The sequence below is a fragment of the Sus scrofa genome, chromosome 6 (assembly GCF_054392235.1).
Source record: "Sus scrofa isolate SSC_HxYL_T2T_F1_AM1 chromosome 6, Sscrofa_HxYL_maternal_Yorkshire_Landrace_v2.0, whole genome shotgun sequence".
Taxonomy (NCBI): Eukaryota; Metazoa; Chordata; class Mammalia; order Artiodactyla; family Suidae; genus Sus; species Sus scrofa.
The window spans coordinates 35,021,390-35,041,597 of NC_139388.1; the positions used below are offsets into that span (position 1 = coordinate 35,021,390).

The window sequence follows — 20,208 nt, forward strand, 5'->3', positions numbered from 1 at the left end:
TTTAACAGTTCCTTAAAAGTTCTAAATAGAATATGAATTTGGATTTTCTAAATAGAAAATAAATTGAATATTCTCTCTATATATATGTGTGTGTTTTCTAAATATATTTGAATATTTCATTAATGTGAAATAGGTTTATTTAGATAATCTTCTTTATAGAGCTTTATTGAGCTTGGGAAAATATTAATTGGTTGAATTTGCATAAGGATTAGAAATGAGACACATCTGGGTCTTCTCCCACTGCAGGGAGCTCAGTTCAGCCAACAATACCTATTATTCTTAACATAGGAGATCTCATTGAACTTTCTATGTAAAATTGCTCACAATTGGCAAAGAAAAGACTATAGGTTCAAGCTTTTGTTAATTGACCAATTCTGTGGATAGTAGATGCAGCTTAATTTTTTTATTCTTAATACTTTTAAATGACATTTGAAAAATGTTTAAAGAAATCTAAAGATAACTAAACTGTCATTCTATCTCACTTGAAAATTTCCTGGTCTGGAACACAAGACAGGATAAAAATCAAAATAATCATCACTTCTTTATTTTTGTCTATACTTCATAAATCTCAAATTACTTTGAGTCCTGTTTTCACAGTTGATTTAATATCAATCTTATAATAATGACAGCATATATATCATCACTTTTTATATAGGTGGGACAGATTAAAGTTTTGAAACATTGCATGATTTTTTTTTAGAATCGCTGTGAATAATAATAGTATAATAATTAATGGTATTTAAGATTCACCATGCCTCAGTTATGCAATAAATCAGTTATAACATGCTTTATCTCATTGTTTCATAACAACTGTATTTCAGGGATGAGAAAAATGGAGCTCAGAGAGGTGAAATCACTTCTCTAAAGCCACACTGCTAGTAGAGCTGTGACTTCAACCCAACCTTGGTATATTCTAGAACCTTATTTCTTTTCTTTCTTCCTTTTTTTTTTTTTTTTTTTTTTTTTTTTGGTCTTTTACCTTTTTAGGGCCACATCCATGGCATATGGAGGTTCCCAGACTAAGGGTCTAATTGGAGCTGTAGCCACCAGCCTACACCACAGCCACAGCAATGTGGGATCTGAGCCACATCTGTGATCTACACCACAGCTCATGGCAACACCAGACCCTTAACTCACTGAGCGAGGCCAGGGATCAAACTTGCATCCTCATGGATACTAGTCGGGTTTGTTAACCATGGAGCCACAATGGGAACTCCTAGAGCCTAATTTCTTAAAGCAACACTAATTAACTCTATTAGAAAAGTGGCAAATCAGTATTAGCATACAGAACCAGAACCAAGGCCCGGTGATCAACTCCAAACATCAACTTAGAGCTTTGTTGTTTGCCTCTCGGTATCACAAGAGCCTCTTAAAAGAGCTTCTCCAAGCAGTTCTAAGGCTAGGGCGGGGCTTGCTTATAACAGAGAATCAGTCGATGAAAGACTGGCATGGTTCATTGGTCAGACTCTTCCCAATTATAAGCAATTTTAACGTTCCCTCAAATCTGTAATTATAGAATTATTGCGAACTCAATACATAGGTTGCTAATTTTGAAGCATGCATGTACAGAATTCTGACAGTAACTGAACAATACAAAAATCATATGCCTCGAAAAATGTTTAAGATATAAATCAACTATACTTTAATAAAAAACACAGTCTAAGCATTGAAAAAGTGTTTAAGAACCACTTCTTAATTTTTGTACAGGAAGATCTTCAAACAGTATAGAGATGGTTCTTAAATATAGAAGGTTTCAGGAAAAAGATACTCTGCACCCAGTATGTAGATGAAAGCTGTCTGATCTTTTCAACTCTGTTGCCTAAAACATCCATTTGTGTTATAAAAATAAATGCAGACATTACAGACAAGCATTGGCAGGGAGCTCTCCCATATTTAATGAATCCTGAGAACAGTGTCCCCACTCCAAACCAGTGATTGAATTCTCATCTTCCCACTCTCAAGTTTAGATGCTGGAGGTGGTGTTTTTTCTTTTCCTTTTTTTTTTCCCCCCTAAGAGAACACCACATTGCCTGATTGTTCTTCATTTAGTCTCTCCTCTGATTGAGATGGATTCTGGATAAAATAGGCGAGCCTTTCCCAGAGGCAGTAAAATGCCCCAGATAGCCTCTCATACTCCCTTAATTTTATTTAAAACTGGTCCTGGAAGACAACTTAGAAGTAATTGAAATCCAGCACCCCCTTTCTCTAAACAGATGAGGAAACTAGGGTCCAACAAAAATTGAAAAACTTGCCAAAATCACACATCTCATTACAGAGAAGCCACGAACCCAACTCAGATCTTGATTTGCCTTTCAGTGTTAACCCCACCATAGCTCTCAGACTAGGCAAGTTGTCTCCATAGCATCCACATCTGGAAAGTAGAGATGGGGCAGTTCAGGAAGTTCAAGTCTTTGGAGACCCAGCAAGGTGGAGAGGCAGTACCGAGCTGCCTGACATGCTGTCCTGCAGTTAACAGTTTCACACATCCCACTTGGGACTGCAGCTGCAGGTGTAAAGAGACTTTCTGAATTTACCAGTCCAAGAACAAGCAAGTCTTAACTGGTGTAGTGAAAAGTCTCGTGGTAACCCCAGCACATCTCCAAGAAAAGAGCAAAAGCCAGCTGCAGCAGGGAAGCATCCACAGGGCACCCTAGAACCTCTGAGGTCCTGTACCCCAAAAGAGCATCATATAGGAGGAACTGGAGTGGGGAGCCATTTCTGGGCATCGCTCTTAAATAGCAAAAGCAGATGCAATTGGAAGCGGGGTGGGGGAAGGGTCCAAGCTTTTGTTATTTTTTTTTTCCTTCCAAGGGGTCAAAAGCCAACAATCTGACACTTATAAAAGTGTCAAGCCCAAAGGGGACCGTCTCCTCGGAGGACAGGCTAACTCGCCCAGCGTGTATCAGAAACCGAGATTCAACACCACGCTTTCTTTCTCTTCTTTCCAACAGCCTCTGTTGCTCGTGGCAGATTTAATGGTGTGATTTACAGCACTGAGAGACCTTTGTCAGGGCCAGTAAAATGACAAACAATAAATATATGGAGCAGTATGTTAACAGCCCGCCACACAATACCTTGTCAGTTACAGCTTGATAGCGATACATTTTAATTTTGTCTTTCATAAAAATCTTGGCATGTGTGCCTCATTTGAACACAGGCTTCCAAGTCAAGTGTGTCATCCAAGCATGCAGTTTATCACCCTCTATATTTTCTGTCCTTTTCATTTAATGTCATTCCTATGGCAACAGACATCGCCCTGGAAATCATTTTCAAAACAGCTTATTTGTTGAAAGGGACTGGGTGAGGTTAAAATATGTGTTTGGCTGGGAAGAATGTCAGAGTGTGAATATGGCTTAGTTACATTAATCATATTCTTTGAGGACTTTGTGTAATCAGATACTTGAAGGAGGCGTACTCGGGGGCGGGATTTGACATCTCCACCCCACCCCCTGCTTTTTATGGCTTTGCCTTTCATAAGCATAAAAATAAGAGAAGCAAGCTTGCAGCGCTCTTCGTGTAAAAGCACATACACATGTATTTCATACAGCTGGGTATATCCGTTTTGGGGGTTGGGTGGATGGGGGGATTGTACCCCTCATGTTTAATACCAAGCTGCCCTTACTCTGATGCTGATTATGTAAACCCAGATTTATTCATTCAGCATTTATTCAGTGCATCTTTATTGAGCATCTACTATGTAATAGGCATTGTGGAGAATGAAATAAACCAAATCTCTGCTCCCATGGAGGGAACGGGGTTAGAGTTTAGACTCTGGGCCAGGGGGTAGGGGGGAGATTTTTTTTTTTTTTTTTGTCTTTTTGCCTTTTGTAGGGCCTCTTCCAGTGGCATATGAAGGTTCCTGGGGTAGGGGTCTAATCGGAGCTGTAGCCACCGGCCTACGCCAGAACCACAGCAATGCCAGATCCAAGCCGTGTCTGTGACCTACACCACCGCTCATGGCAACACTAGATCCTTAACCTACCAATTGAGACCAGGGGTTGAACCCACGTCCTCATGGATACTAGTCAGGTTCCTTACTGCTGAGCCACGAGGGGAGCCCCTGTAAGACTCCTTTAGGAAGACCTCAATATATCACCTTCACAAGAATCCCCATCTCAGACCCTGTTTCTAGTGGTGTAGGCCTGCAGCTGCAGCTCTGATTTGACCCCTAGCCTGGGCACTTACATATGCCACGGGTTTGGCCCTAAAAAGACCAAAAAAAAAAAAAAGGAGTCTTACAGAAGGAGGTGTGGGTGGCAGAAGAGGGCAGGGGATAAGGCTCAGCAAAGCTCAGTCGAACCTCAACCTGATCCCAGGAGAGCTTAGAAGTATGAATGGCCCCAAGAGTGACCCCCCTTGAGGCACTGCACTGGACCTGGGCTTTGGGGCTCGGTGATGAGTCAGTCATCAGTTGCAAGCTGCCTTGTGGGGGCCAGTGTTCACTGTCATAGTGGCCTAGGCATCCCTGGGCTGGGTGGCTCCTATTGACCAAGAGTGATCTTTGGGAGAAGGATGCAGTGTGAGCTATGAGCAGTCAAAACTCACAGTGGCTAGGGAGTGAGCACCCCAGCCAGGCATGGCGATCTGATCAGAGCACACAACTTCCACTATATGCATAAATACAGGTTGTGAGTTAGTCGTAGTGCGGTGCATAAGAGGATAGTCAGTAGCAGATGGACAGGTCATGAAATGTTTCTCTGGAGAGGCCATCTGAGCTGAAACCTGAATGACAAGCAGAAGCCAGCAAGGTGAAGGTCTAAGGCACTATCCCCCCAGGCCATGAAACAGCAAGGGCAACTCACCAGTGGGTGGGGCTTTTTAAGGGTGACTGTTAAGATATCTGAGGAGGGGAGTTCCCACTGTGGCACAGCTGGGATCAGCAGCATCTCTGGAGCGCTGGGATGGGGGTTCAATCCCCAGCAGGGCTCCATGGGTTAAGGCTCTGGTGTTGCTGCAGCTTTGGCATAGGTCACAACTGCAGCTCGAATCTCATCCTTGGCCCTGGGAGGCAGCCAAAAAAGAAAAAAGACAGTTGAGCAGAATGAAAGTCCAGGTGGCCGGAGTGCCATGAGCAAAGGAGGGGGTGGTGGGGAAGAAGGCCAGAGAGACAGGCAGGGCTCAGATATGCAGGATGTGGCAGGCTATGAGCAGGGCTTTGGATTTAATTCTAAGGTCACTGGAGAGCCTCCTACACTATCAAGCCAATCGGCATCAGATATACCCATTTAGGAACTAAACCAACAGCCAACATTCAGCCCCTCTTAGCACCATGTGGGAGGTGCTGGGATCCTAAACAGTGAGTGAGTATGGTGACAGGTCTTGCTGGATGGGATGGCTCCTAGAGGACAGAAGCTTTTTTAACCTTTGTCACAGGTGACCTGTAGTTTTTTGTTTTTTGCTTTTTTTTAGGGCTGCACCTGCGGCATATGGAGGTTCCCAGACTAGGGGTGCAACAGGAGCTACAGCTGCCGGCCTACACCACAGCCGTAGCAACACAGGAGCCAAGCCGTATCTGCAACCTACACCACAGTTCATGGATGCCAGATCCTTAACCCTCTGAGCAAGGCCAGGGATCAAACCTGCCACCTCATGGTTCCTAGTCAGATTCATTTCTGCTGCGCCGCAGTGGGAACTCCCGATGACCTGTAGTTTTGATGGAAATCGGAAGCATTTTCCCCACGTGTGGTCCCTATAACTGGTATTTCAGGAACCCCTTTTCCCCATATTAGAACCTATTGCCTTTGCCCACGGGACGGCATTCTATATGGTGAATAGCCATGCAGAACTCAGCTTCTCAAATTGGTTTTTGTTTTTGTTTTTTTGTTTTTGTCTTTTCACGGCCGCACCCAGGGCATATGGAGGTTCCCAGGCTAGGGATCGAATTAGAGCTGTAGCCGCCCACCTACGCCACAGCCACAGCAACGCAGGATCCGATCCGCATCTTCCACCTACCGCACAGCTCACAGCAATGTGGGATCCTTAACCCACTGAACAAGGCCAGGGATCGAACCCACATTCTCATGGATACTAGTCAGATTTGCTTCCTCTGAGCCATGATGAGAAACTCCCAGCTTCTCAAATTGTGATCCATGGGCATTCTGCTTAGAAATGCAGAACCACAGGCCACATCCCAGGCCTAGTGAGTCAAAATCTGCTGTTCAACCAGGCCCCCAGTTGATTGGCATGCACATTAAAGTTTGACCAACTCTGTTATAAAAGGCTGTTTCTACAAGAAAAATGTGTCCTAAAACCTAATAACTCACCTATTAACAAAACCTGGGAACATACAACCAGTGTGTTAAAAAGTGTTGAACTTTATGATGTAATTAGGAGAAAAACATGTACTAGTCCTTTGCACAATTATCATCATTGATGTGGACACCAGGAATCTGCCTGGAGTCTCAACACGATTGAAGAGAGACTTTAACTGGAAAGGGATTTGGAGAAGGAAAAAGTGAGAAATGCAGCTCTGACGGATGGTTTCACAGGAAAGGAAAGATAGGCATTAGCCCGAGTATGAAAATATTATTTCTAAGGGAGTTCCTATTGTGGTGCAGCAGAAATGAATCTAACTATTATCTATGAGGATAAGGGTTCGATCCCTGGGCTTGCTTAGTGGGTTAAGGATTCAGCGTTGCCATGAGCTGTCGTGTAGGTTGCAGACGGGGCTCAGGTCCCATGTTGCTCTTCAAGTGGCGACCATTAGTATCCAATCAGAGAGAAGAACAAGATAAACATGAGCACTGCTCATAGAGGTGTTGGTCTAGTGGATGAGAGAGAGATTAAATAAATGCAATTTAAAATTTAAACTTATTTAAGTGCTTTGAGAGAAAAGTAGAGTGAGTGATGAGTAACCATGGGCTCAAAGTTAAAGTGGGGATTCAGGGACAGGCTCCTTAAAGAAGTGACCCTGAAACTGAGCATCAAGTAGGGGTAGCGGACCTAAGTTGTTTTGATCTACTCAGTACTCCTGCCTTTGTAGAACTGACTTTTCTTCCTTCCTGCCATCCTAGAAAGGATCCCCATCACACATCCAATCAGAGGACCATGTGAAGTTATGTGACACCACCCAGGCTAATCAGACTCTTCTCCCCTGGAAATTGAGTTTAATCAAACAAAAAGATCAGTATCAATAGATGCTGAGCTTTCCCAGGTCCCAGAACTGTCTAGGAAACTGCCCGGGAGAAGTTGTGATTTATTTTTTTCCAAATATTGCTGCAAAAGTATCTCCTATCCGACCTGCCCTTCTAATGATGTGACTTTGATTCTGCTCCATTTGAGATATAGGGTCTGTGCTCCCTTCCCTGCAGCCTAAGTGGCCTTAGGACTGGTGGAAATGATGCTCTGTGACCGCTGAGGCTCCATCCCAAAAGGCAATACAACATCCATCTGACTCTCTTGGGATACTTGGAATCCAGCCACCAGGGAGTGTAACTACCTATCTTCCATACTCCAGGCTCATCGCAATGAGGCCAGTACCCAAAGCTTGTCCAATACGGTAAAGAAGCTCAAGAGCCCATGGAGAGGAACCAAGGCTCTAGCTGCCCAATTCAGGTAAGTTCCTAGCCGACAGCCTTGTGAGTGCACCATATTGAAAGTGAGTCCTCCGGCCTCTATTGGGGCCATGCCAACTGATACCCCATGGAACAGAGGGGTATCCCAGACCAAGCTGAAGATTCATAAGCAAAATAAATGATGGTTGTTGCCTTGTACCATCAAGTTTGGGGGCAGTTCATTACCTGACTTGAACACTGGAACAACCAGTCTGATTTTCCTTTGTTCCATGGCCTGGATCCTTGTCTCTTTTCAGTTTTATAAGCTTTTCGGTTTCCTTTTGATTAATGTATTCTTGTTTAACCAAAATTTGTTCCTTTTGCTTGTCACCAAAGAACCTTGACATATAGCCCCAGAAAAGGCTAGAAAGACAAATATCGACCGAGATGTAACAATAAGTCTAAAGCCTCTTGTTCAAGGACAAGTCTTGGACTTTGAAAAGAATTAGGATGGTTAGTGAGGCTGGAGTATGGTGAGTGAATGGGCACATGGCTCAAGGTGAGGTTGAGAGGGACTAAATTAATCTTAATTGTGCACCAAGCCCAGGCCAAGCACATAATACATAACGTCTCATATCATCTCATATCAGCAATAAGAGGAAAGTTCTATTCTTAAACAACTGGCTACCTCCACACCCCCCACACACATACACAGAGTACCCATTTAAGGGAAAATAAAATTGAAACTCAGGGACCACTGTTTCCTGCTGACCTGGAATTCGATCCAGCTCTATTTTCCTCCAAAGCTTGTCCTCCTAACACATCTGCTGTGTGGCCAGTGGAAGATTTACAACTTAGAGAATAGAGTACAGGGAGAATGATAAGGGGGATATGCATGGATGAATAAATAGCCTCGTTGGAAAGACCCAATACTATTACGGAGCCTTAAAACTCACTTTACAAAAAAAGACCACATTCAAGAGTGGGATATGACCACATTCAAGGGTAAGAGAAAGAATATGGAATTTCCAGGGCCACTGATGCGGGTTGGATTCAGAAATTACTCCTATGACATGTGTGATCTCAGACTTGAGATCCCTCAGAATCCATTTTCTCATCTCTAAAATGGGGGGTGAGAAGCCCCAGGTCTCTGTTGTAAGGTTTGACCATGATACTTGTAAATTGGATGGTGCTTGGTGGGTATCAAAATGTCACCAATCATCCTAGATTTTAAGAATAATTACAGTTAACGCCCAAGGCTGCAGAGACTCAAAAGAGTGGGGAGGGGGAAGAAAAGTGGGAAAAAGGAGAAGAAACCTGCTAGGATGAGCAGAAGGGACACAAGAAAGAAGGAACTGCTGGAGGGAGGGAGTTTGGGCAGCAGGCACAAAGAACATCAGGTCTGATGCTGGATGATTTTGAAGTCTCCATGCAGAAGGCTACTCTGGAGCCTGAAGCAGCTCCTGGTGCCACTGCCCCTGCAGGAGCGATGCCAGCCCCGTGCAGCCCAGCCCCGTGACCTTGTGAAGGATCAGTCATTCTTGCTTAGAGGTTAGAGCCCCTGTAACCCCCATGAAACCAGTTCCCAAACTATCCTATGCTCCCTTTGCAAAGACAAAAGGCAGCATGCCCCCTCCTAAATGAATCCTCTTTAGTCCCCTACAAGTGCCAACAGCACTGAGTCCTTTTTTTTCTTTTCTTTTTCTTTTCTTTTTTTTTTTTAAGGGCCATTCTTTTACAGCATATGGATGTTCCCAAGCTAGAGGTTGAATTGAAGCTGCAGCTGCCTGCCGACGCCACAGGCACAGCAACACCGGATCTGAACCACATCTGGGCTACACTGTAGCTTGCAGTAGCACCAAATCCTTAGACCACTGAGAGAGGCCAGGGATCCAACCCACATCCTTATGGACACTCTGGCAGGTTCTTAACCCACTGAACCCCAGCGGGAACTCCCGCTCACTGAACTCTTGGTGGCCATGGGGCTCAGCCTCCCAAGGTAGCCTGGCTGCCCTGAGCTGCAGAAGGAACTGGAGGAGGGCAGGAAGGACATTCCCTGGGGGCAGTGTCACCCACAGGAAGACTTCAGTCTCCAAGTTTCCATTTCTGCGCAGCACCTGATGAAAGGAACTCATTTCCAAACCCTATCACCCAGGAAGGAGGCCAGCAACAGATGAAAAGAATTACACAACTTTCCCAAGTCATTGAAAGCGTGGCCAACAGTGCTAGAAGTCCCGGGTATGAAGTTTCCAGACAAGGAAGAAAAATGGACCAAAGGGAATTTCTTTTTTAAAAAGGAAGTGGATCTGTATTGAGATAATTCAGCAGAGAGATGACTCTGGCGAAGCCTGGCTCTGGTTCCTTGCCATCATCTTCTCCTCCATGGCCTTATTGAAAATTCCTCCTCTCTCTCCCTCTGGGCTCCCCCATCCCCACGTCAGGGCGGGCCCCCTTTCTACGAAGAAAATAGAGGTTGCAATGTTTGGCATATTAATTCAGAGCATATGGTCCAAAATATTGTTTGCTATGGCTCGTGGGCTTATGATATTTAATTTAAAATAGTTTTTCCTAAATAAAAAGAGACTTTCTACAGATGGCCATTAAAAGCAAACCGTTTTGGCTGCTCAGCATTGTTAAAATACAATGTTTTTAAAGCATTTTATAGCGCGTTGGCCCTTTGGCAAGAATGGGGTGTTCCGAAAGTATGGGGGCTTGGCACGATGACCAGATGGCCCTGCTGCAGTGGTCAGCAGCCTTATTCTGGGGACGATTTTTATCTCCGTAAGCTCGATTTCCTGGTGTGTAGAAAATGTCCTTTGTCAGACCTGAAGTTGTATTCTGATCTGAGAAAGTCCGACCCCTGGGATCAAGCGGCTGAAAGGGATGGCCACAAAGGCTTGATGACGTCATTTCTCGTTAAATCCGAACAGATTGTTTCCACAGCAAATGCGCAGCAAGCCCAAGGCCAGGTGTTCCCGCATTTTCCATGTCACCTCCAGGGTTAGTGGGAGGACTAGGGGGCTTTCGTTTTCTTTTTGGTCCTCTTTTAACAATCATCTGAGGTTGAGGACGGCTGCGGAAAGGGTGAGCTGGTACTTTCAAAGCTTGGGGGGTCCATGGACAAGTGAAATATGGCGGGGCGACACCAAGCAGGTGAGGGGTGGTTCTGCTGTTCTTGGTAACGGAGCTTCCTCAGAGCGGTTACAAAATACAGATAACTTCTGATTCCTCTCACGGGAGGGGGGGGCACACCATGAATTATGTCAAACCAGCTTGATTTCTTCAACCCATTCATTTTAAACTTCAGAAGATGGCAGCAGACCCAATGAGGCAGAGCCCACGAAGTGGCGTCACCATGAAACACACAAGGGACAATGACAAGGAGAAGAATCAAGGTGCTAACTTATAAGCTCTGCTCTGAGTGGGGGCCATGCTGCACAGCCCTGGTCTCCTTCTTCCATCCTCCTCTCGCAACCAGCCCCAGACAATATCCTTCGCTGGAATATGATCAGGAGAGAGCAGGTACCTCGGGCTCCAATCTGTTGAGTCAGTTGTTATGATGCAATGTCAGCCGCTAAAGACTTTTGTTGGGAAAGCCGATACTGGAGAAATGGTTTCGTATTAGATCGGGATAGAAAAGAAAGCTGATAGCAGTTTCTAGATTGTCAGTAATCCTTTCTTAAGAGTGGCCAAAGAGAAACAGCCCACTTCCTGTTGGAGGCTCAGAGAAATGTAGAGGTACCAGAACAATTGTTTTCAACGCAGTCCCGTCTGTAATTAGCCATGCACCAACCATGGCGCGGTTTGTTTTTCTAGTTCAGTAACCTTTAACAACACTTGTAATCAGTTGGGTTTTAAAAAGAGGGGGTGAGGGCAGGGGAAAGAGTTACCTTACACCCAGCACAGAGCTTCGGGAGAAACACTCACTGCTGGACACACCTTTCTGCCAGGGTGGCTTTCTGTGCCTTTGTTTGAAGGGATATAAACAAAGCTTAGGGGAACAGAGGAGCAATCTTGCAGTCCCATAGGGTAACTTTATAGGGGAAGCTGTCTCCTTTATCCTTGGAGTGAGGGATTGGGTTTGCAGGCAGCCTGAGGACTGCAACCCTGCCTTTTGGGGCGCTTTGGGGACAGTTATTTACCTGGTGTGCACCTGGATGTCAGTTACTTCAATGGGATACAAACCCGCCAGGGCTTGAGAGAGTCAGAATATGTATCTGGCAGAATTAACAAAACTAGAAAACACCTTTGCTGATGCAGGCAAGACCCCCCACAGGGGCCTTTGCAATTCAACTCCAGAAAATTCTTCAGAGGGGTAATCAATTAACACATGCTGAGGTGAGCAGGAAGGTAAATATTGATTTGTAAAGTTCCTATCTCAGTGGCTGTCTCTCAATGAACTCACGGGGATTGACCCCTCTTAACCAGGCATTAAAATTAAAGAAAAAAGAGACGAAGGGTTTTTTTCCCTGTTCAAAAGATTTTTTTTCCTGTTAATAAAAAGCACTACATGTCGTATAAACAAATTCGGACGTGTAGATAATAGAAAAAGAAAAACCCAAAGCATCCATCATCTCAGCATTAGCTACGTGACACTGCGAACTTGAAAAGCCAACAAACGAATCATTTCTAACAAAAATCAGGACAAGAATACATACTATTTTGTCATCTACTTTTGTCATCTTTGAGTCCTTATTGTGGCCATTACTTGCAATTGATAAATTTGCATCTACATCATTTTTAATGGTGGCCTCCTATTGGGTCAAAAGATATACAAAAGCTTATTTTATCAATCTTTTTTTTTTTTTTAAGACATTCAGATGGCTTCTATCTTTTTTATGTGTTGTAAACTGCTTCAGTAAACCACCTTCTGGGCAAATATTTACATTAAGTGTTATTGTTGCTGGTGCTCCCATCATGGCTCAGTGGTTAACGAACCCGACTAGTATTCATGAGGATGCAAGTTCCATCCCTGGCCTCTCTCAGTGGGTTAAGGATCTGGCGTTGCCATGAGCTGTGGTGTAGGTCAAAAACACACGGCTTGGGTCCTGTGTTGCTGTGACTGTGGTGTAGGCCGGCAGCTGTAGCTCCAATTGGACCCCTAGCCTAGGAACCTTCATATGCCGCAGGTGCAGCCCTAAAGAGACAAAAGACAAAAACAAACAAAAAAAAAAGTGTTATTGTTGCTTTTCAAGAGGAATAAGTTGGTGATGCTTTAGAAAATGTTCTGAGAACTAAAGTCAAGGCAAGGAGCCAGCTTCAGCTCAGTGACGCAGTGGCCTTCTAAATGTCTGCATAGAAGATGCAAATGCAGTTTCCTAATAGATGTGACTGAAATAGTAAAATAGGAAATGTTAGAAGAAATTCTGTAAAAATACCAGGCATTTAACTAAATTGTACAGGGCCACCCATGACCTGTTAGATGTCTGCCATCCCTAATTTCTGAGCATGCTATTCTAGGAACCTCTGTTTTTATAACACATAAATGCATGTGGCTTCTTCCTGGGTTATTTGGACCAAATACTGTAATTCTTTAAGCTCAGCAGTCTGTTTTAGGGAATATAAAAAAAAAAAATGGGTTCAAATGGTAATAGAGAGCTGGGGGGGAGATGTTGCAATGATAGTGGTAAAGGGCAAAATGCTAGGACAGAGCAGGTCTAAGGCTGTCCTTAGTGAACTTAAAATATATGATTTGATAAAAATAATCTTAAACTCTGCTTTCAAGGAGAGTGTTTATAAGGAGCATGCACAGCAGTTAAGAAACTCAGCCGACAGCCTTGGGTATGGAAAGCCGTCTGGCAGGACTGTCACCACCCCTCTCCTGGGTCTTTGTGGACTAGACACAGCTAAGCAATCCGATCGCTCCTCCCTGAGTCCACACACAGGCCCAGGAGCTTCCGTCCGGGTCTCCAGGCTGCCATGACCAACCTAGTGGAATGGAGACTGGAGGTGATCCTTACTTTTTACCGCTGACTTCGTGGGTTTCTGCCAATAAGGAATGTGTTGGAGGAAGCGGAGGATTTAATTGGTTAGAAAGAGAAATAGATGCCTGGATTGATGGAGCTAAGAGACAAGAGAAGTGTATTCTACTGAAAAAGCTGAGAATCTATCCTAGTGGAACAATCTCAGATAGGCCTGTTTTTCTTTATGTAATTTAGAATTATAATCTATAGATTTTCCTGAAGGGTTTAACCACAGCCTCCCTACTGAGACGAGGGGACTTCCATCAATGACTGTTGTGACAAATTGTAAGCCCTTATTTCTATTTACGGATCTTCAATTATTCAACATTTACTGAGTGCCTTATGTCTTAAATTGGTTTACCCAAGAAAGAGGAGCCTGAGACAGGACTTGTGTGCGGTTAATTTATTATGGGACCTGAGTTCAGGGAACGACAATGAGGGACTGCAAAGATCAACAGAAAAAGAAGGAAGGCTGATAGGAAGGTGCTCTATCAGAATGGTTTCCACTGAGGGCTTGATTCCCCCTAGGAGCCTCTGAGGAGCTTCTAGAATCTTCCTCAGCCTTCTTTCATGAGGTACTGAGGAAGGGAGTGTTAGTCCATGCCCCCATCTCACAAAGAGTCAAAGATTCCCCTGAGGAATAATTCTCGTGCACCCATGTGAGTGCCGGGAGGGTCCCCCGCAGACATGCTTGATTGAGTCCATTCATTTTTGTAAATTTTCAAAATCTGTTGCCGATTTTAAACTTTGCACCCTCTCATTTAAAAATCCCAATTAGGGAGTTCCCATTGTGGCTCAGTGGTAACGAATCAGACTAGTACCCTTGAGAATGCTGGTTTGATCACTGGCCTTGCTCATTGGGTTAAGGATCTGGTGTTGTGAGCTGGTGTAGGTCACAGACAAGGCTCAGATCTGATGTTGCTGAGGCTGTGGTGTAGGCTGGCAGCTGCAGCTCTTCTTGGACCCCTAACCTGGGAACTTCCATATGCTGCAGGTGCAGCGGCTCTAAAAAGAAAAAAAAAAAATCCAGATTAATGTTTTCCCTTTCAGAATAAAATAAAATAAAAGCAGTCCAGCTCCAGAATCAGGTGAAGATGAATAGCCACCACCCTCTTCAGCCAGGCCTGACCCTCTAGCACTGCAGTCTCCACCACCCTCTATTGCTGCAAATTCCCATCATCCCTATTATCCTGATGGTCCCTGAAGATATTAGAGTTTATGATTTCTGTTCTGATCCCAGTTTGTCATTTGCTTTAATTATTTAAAGACTCTGTTTCCCAAGTGGCTGAAGAAACAGTGGAGATTTAAGTGATTTCCAGTAATTAATTGCCTGGTTCCATGCTCTGAGATATAGTCATGTTCTCCAGAAATCCATAGAATAAGACTTAGAATTCCTCTCTCTGCCTCTAAAACTGGCTGTGAGGCCTTGAAGAGTCGTTTAACCTCTCTGACCCTCAAAGAGTCTTAAGGTTCCTCTCATGGTTATGGTATTATTCTCTGCCTCCTGGCCCTCTTATGGCTCGAGGGGCCACATGACTCCTTGAAGTCAATGAACTGTGAGGAGAAATTACATGCGTCCCTTCTGAGCTAAAGGCTTCCTTGGAGGCGTGACTCCTGTATCTCCCTCCTTCCTTCTGGTCCAGTAACCAACAAATTCAAGATGGCAGCTTCCCCATCCGCCTGAATCCCAGGAAGGCAAAGATGAAAACAGTTCTCTGTCAACCCGTAATGATTTCCCCATGTACCGTAGTTTGCTGACCCATTTTAAACTGCTGATAGCTGGAGATTGTTGGCTCTTACGGCCTATCCTGACTGATATATGTGGACTTCATACCCTTTCCTGGGAACTGAGTTCAATGGATGCTAGAACTTCTAAAAGAGTACCTGCACATTAATATGATTCTTTTCAAGTTATTGCCACATAGTGTCTTTTTCCTTTCTCTAATGTTCTCAAATTTCAAAACTCCTTCTATAATATTAATACTCTTTTCTGACACTGCCACAAAAATACTCAGGCCCACAAAACTACCACTATCCCTTTTATGGTATTGAACCTTATTTTTTCCTGTGAGATGATATAGAGATTTAGATATAAATAGTTAAATCCTGTCATTTTCCTACTGAAAATGGTCAATTGTTGTTGGGGAGTTCCTGCTGTGGTGCAACAGGTGAAGGATCTGGCATTGTCTCTGTAGTGGCTCAGGTTGCTGATGAGGCGCTGGTTCAATCCTCAGACAGGTGCGATGGACTAAGGATCCAGCATTGCTACAGATGTGGTGTAGGTCATAGCTGTGGTGTAGGTCACAGCTGTGGCTGGGATTCGACCCCTGACCTGGGAACATCTATATGTCATGGTTGCAGCCCATGAAAAAAAGAAAAATTGAGAGAGAGAGAAAGAGAGAGAGAGAGAGAGAGAGAGAGAGAGAGAGAGAGAAAGAAAGAAAGAGGGAAAGAAAGGAAGAAAGAAGGAGAGAAAATTGTTATTAAATTAAGTTTTCCCCTTTTTTCCCTTATTATAAATTCTTTGAAACATGATTTTAAAGGTTGTACATTATTCTATTGAAGAAATAGTTCTCTTCTATGTGGATATTATTTCAAACTATTTCTTAACATTCATTCATTAATGAATATTAATCGAGTGCCTAGTATGTACCAAGTTCTACTCCAAGAGCTGGGAACAAAGAGGTAACAAGATAGACAATAGTCCATTCATGGCATTCATATTCTGTAGAGGGAGACATGAATAACTTAGGAAGAAATATTATATATTATAATTTCAGATAATACCATGTGCTATGAAGGAAAATTAAGCAAGTAACAGGAGAGGGAGTGAGTAAAGAAAAATTTCAAAGAGAAGTATTAGAAGTGATGAAAGTATTAGAGACAATCTCTCTGAGTAAGTGACAGCCGAATGATGAGAACGAACAAGGCTCAAGGCTGATGAGAAAGGCAGATCATAGGCACAGAGACCAAAATGAGCTTGGCTTGTATCAGGCCCAGACAGTCCAAAATGGCTAGGGCCAAGTGGATAAGGGGAAGGGAGTTAGAAGATAAGGGATGCTGGGAGTTCCCATCATGGCACAGTGGAAACGAATCCGACTAGGAACCATGAGGTTTCAGGTTCAATCCCTGGCCTCACTCAGTGGGTTAAGGATCCAGTGTTGCCGTGAGATGTGGCTCGGATCTGGCGTGGCTGTGACTAGTCTGGGAACCTCCATATGCTGTGAGTGTGGCCCTAAAAATACAAAAAGACCAAAAAAAAAAAAAAAAAAAAAGGTAAGAGATACCAAGCTACAAAGGGCGTTGTAGACCATGAGAAGAAGTCTGTATTTGATGGGCAGACATTGAGAGTTTGCAAGCAGAGGGGCACCATCGTCTGATTTAGCCTTAAAAACAACAACACTTTGCTGAGTGGAGAACTGACAATTGGCAAGGAAAGAACTGGCAGTGGAAAGCCCAGAATCAGAGAAAATAGTGAGAGGAGACTGTAAAAGCACATGTAACAGACAAGGGTTTTTTCTTACAGGGCAGTAGTCTTCAAACATTTTTCTCTTATTCACCCTAACGCAGGGCATTGAAAAATTATGAGTTTTCTCCCACATTTTTAAGTTGACATCTAAAATTTTTCAACCTTAGCATTGTTACCCCAAAAAGGGATTTCTGCTCATTTAATATTGTTTAATTGTTTAATACTGACAATTTAAAATGGTTAGATATCACACTTTTCAAGCTATTCAGTTGAAGTTAAATTCTTTTTTTTTTTTTTTCCTTTCTTCTTTTTAGGGCTACACCTGCAGGATATGGAATTTCCCAGGTTCCAGGTCAAATTGGAGCTATAGCTGCCAGCCTACTCCACAGCCACTGCAACCCGGGATCCAAGCTGCATCTGCAGCCTACACTACAGCTCATGGTAACGCCACATCCTTAACCCACAGAGCAAGGCCAGGGATTGAACCCACATCCTTGTGGATACTAGTTGGATTCATTTCCACTGAGCCACAATGGGAAGCTAAATTCTATAACATTAAATAGCCTGTAATGTGTACATTCATTTAAAAAGTATATTAGCAAGTTTTTGCATGACAGTTAATAGTTTTATTCTGTTTTTCTTTTTTTTTTTTTTGGTCAGGCCCATGACATGTGGAAGTTCCCAGGCTGGAGATCAAATCTGCCCCACAGCAGCTACCTAACCTGCCTCAGTGACAATGCCAGATTCTTAACTGGCTGTGGCACAAGAGAACTCAGTGTTTTTTATCTTTTAACTCATATTTTTATTCTGCTTTCCATTACATTTCCCTACAGACAGTTCTTTTATAGATTATCCTAACGTGTTCTCCATATCAAAAATACATGTAAAAATTAGCATTTGTTCTTTCAAATTCTTATGCTCGTAAAACCTCTAATGAGTATTTTTCCGATTGAATTATCAGAAATTCTAACGCATAATTAATTACAATAATACACAATTGATTACAATGACATAAACATGTTACTAACACACAATTGATTATAATAGCATCAACTAAGTATTAATTACTAACACACAATTGATTAAAATAACATAAGCACATTACAAATGCTATTGAATAATGATTAGACATAGCAAACTAAAGTTTATTAAAAATGCATGTCTTCAGGGGGTTGATGGAGATTTTTTTCCCCTTGAATGGTTCTTATTTGCTGCCAGAATGAGATAGAGTTCAACATCAATTTTCTCCCAATTTTTATTGATATAAATGCTAAGAAAACTTATTCACAAAAATACATACATAGAAATGAAAGAAGTTTTATTGTAGCAAAATCTGGCAATGATTTGAACTCCTTCTGAGTGATATGCCAAAATACAACAAGATGCTCTTTATTCAAAATCTGCTCTAATGATCTACCAGTTCAGTTAGTTCTTTCTTCATTTTGTAGAGCACCAGGAATTGGAGACAATTGGATTTCACCAAGGACGCAAGGATGTTTCTCAGTCCTTAGATGCATTGCTTTCATTCTGTTCACCAAGGAACCTGAGGAGTTTTCCACCCCAAGGGGGTAGTGCCGCCCCTAAGCTCAGGAATGGATGCTGGTAAAGCTTTTCTGTTGTAAAAGATGACAAAGGTCCCTGTGGAATGAAAGGTATGAAAGGAGAGGTACCAAGACTGCAAAAGATCTCAGCATCCTTCTCAGGCAGATCCCTTTGGAGAAAGAAGAGGCAAAGGGATTGCCTTAGACTGTCCATTTCCCATACACCTGGGAAAGCTTTCATGTAACCCTACAGATGTGAGAGATCCTTGGTTTTAGCAGTGAAAGTGGTGAGAATTCCTGGAGTTAGAGTCAATACCAAAGGTTGAGGCTCAGGACTCGCTGATGGATGGATATGGGGTACGAAGAGATGGAGGGAATCCAAGATGGTACCTCTGTGTGTGTTAAGAAGAGAGGTGGGTCAAAGGGCATCTGATACACCATAATGAACTTTGTCATCTCAGGGGCTTGAGAAATAAAATGTATTTCTCATTCAGGCAAAGCCTGCTGTGGATTAAGACTGCCTCTAGGGTCCAGGATTTTTCCAAGGTGTAATGCTGCCATGTCAACACATGGCTTCCAAAGGTCTGCAACAGAGAAAGAAGGATGGGATCCAGGTTGTAATTTTCTTGTCCTAGATAATACTCTGCTCACTTTAGCTTACAGTCCATTGGCCAGAACTAGTCATCTAGTCCTAAGCCAAGTATATAAGAGGCTAGAACATAGGAAGAGCATTTTGTGAGTGCTATCTTGGCCAAACTAGGTTTTGGCATGTGGAATTAGAGCAATGGTGTTTCTCAGTGGAAGACAATAGTTGTACAGGTTCATGGCAAATCAGAGTTTTGGGGAAAAAAGATAACAGTTCATCTAGAAGAATAAAGAGGCAAGACCAGTGGAGGAAGATATGGAAAATAACACCAGTGAAAGGACTTGCTCTACCAAACATAAAAATATATAACAAATCTAAAATGATTACAATGGGCAGTTTCAAAAAAACAAAAGAGGAAACCCTGAAACAGACCTTAGATTATAATAAATTCTTCATGTCTGGGGAAAAGCAGCCTCATGAGCTACCTGTACCATTCTTTATACCATTATTAAAATAGATTACAGGTGGATTAAAGAACTGAATGGGAAACAAGATACTTATTTCAAAAAATCATCTTGAGACCATTTAAATAATCTCCTGCATTTTTCTTTCTAAAGAAAGATGTAAGAGATTATTTAAATTATTTCAAAATGAGCAAGGAATTCCTGAGCATAAAAGCAATAGAAGTCATGAAAGAAAAGACTAAATACATCTGAGAATATATTAATTTTTTGTCTGTAGGCAATGCAAACAAAATTAAAAGGCAAATGACAGACTGAAAACAGATATTTAAATAAATGTGACCAAAGGTTAGCAATCCTAATTTAAAGAACTCTTACAAAATTGTGATGCCACCAACATGCCAGGTTTTAATGGCAAAAGATAAGAAAAGACAATTCACACTAGAAATACAAATAGCTAAGAAAGACAGTGGCATGCAAAGTAAAATAATCTTTGTGCTCACCAAATTGACAGATGTTTTTAAGCTGTTACTTTAGGACTCAAGACTGGCAAACCTTTAATGAGAACGATGATAACATATTCTGCCAGAAGAAGTGTGAATTAGTGCAAGTTTCCTGGAAAGCAGTTTGTAATATGTAATCAATACTGAGCGGCTAAGGAGTCCCCGTCATGGCTCAGTGGCTAACGAACCCAT

The 20,208-nt window shown here is 42.8% G+C and overlaps 1 long non-coding RNA gene across 2 annotated transcripts in view; it reads left to right on the top strand.

Annotated features, from left to right (window-relative positions):
- LOC110260960 (uncharacterized) overlaps nucleotides 1-20,208 on the top strand; it is a 189,727-nt gene that overhangs the window by 140,163 nt on the left and 29,356 nt on the right. The window contains exons 6-7 of one of the 2 annotated variants that reach the window (XR_014805898.1): nucleotides 7,457-7,554; nucleotides 9,219-11,015. This is a non-coding gene — a long non-coding RNA (uncharacterized LOC110260960). Of the gene's footprint in view, nucleotides 1-6,365; nucleotides 6,515-7,456; nucleotides 7,555-9,218; nucleotides 11,016-20,208 lie in introns of those variants that run through there. The other variant, XR_014805899.1, reaches the window with a different exon arrangement.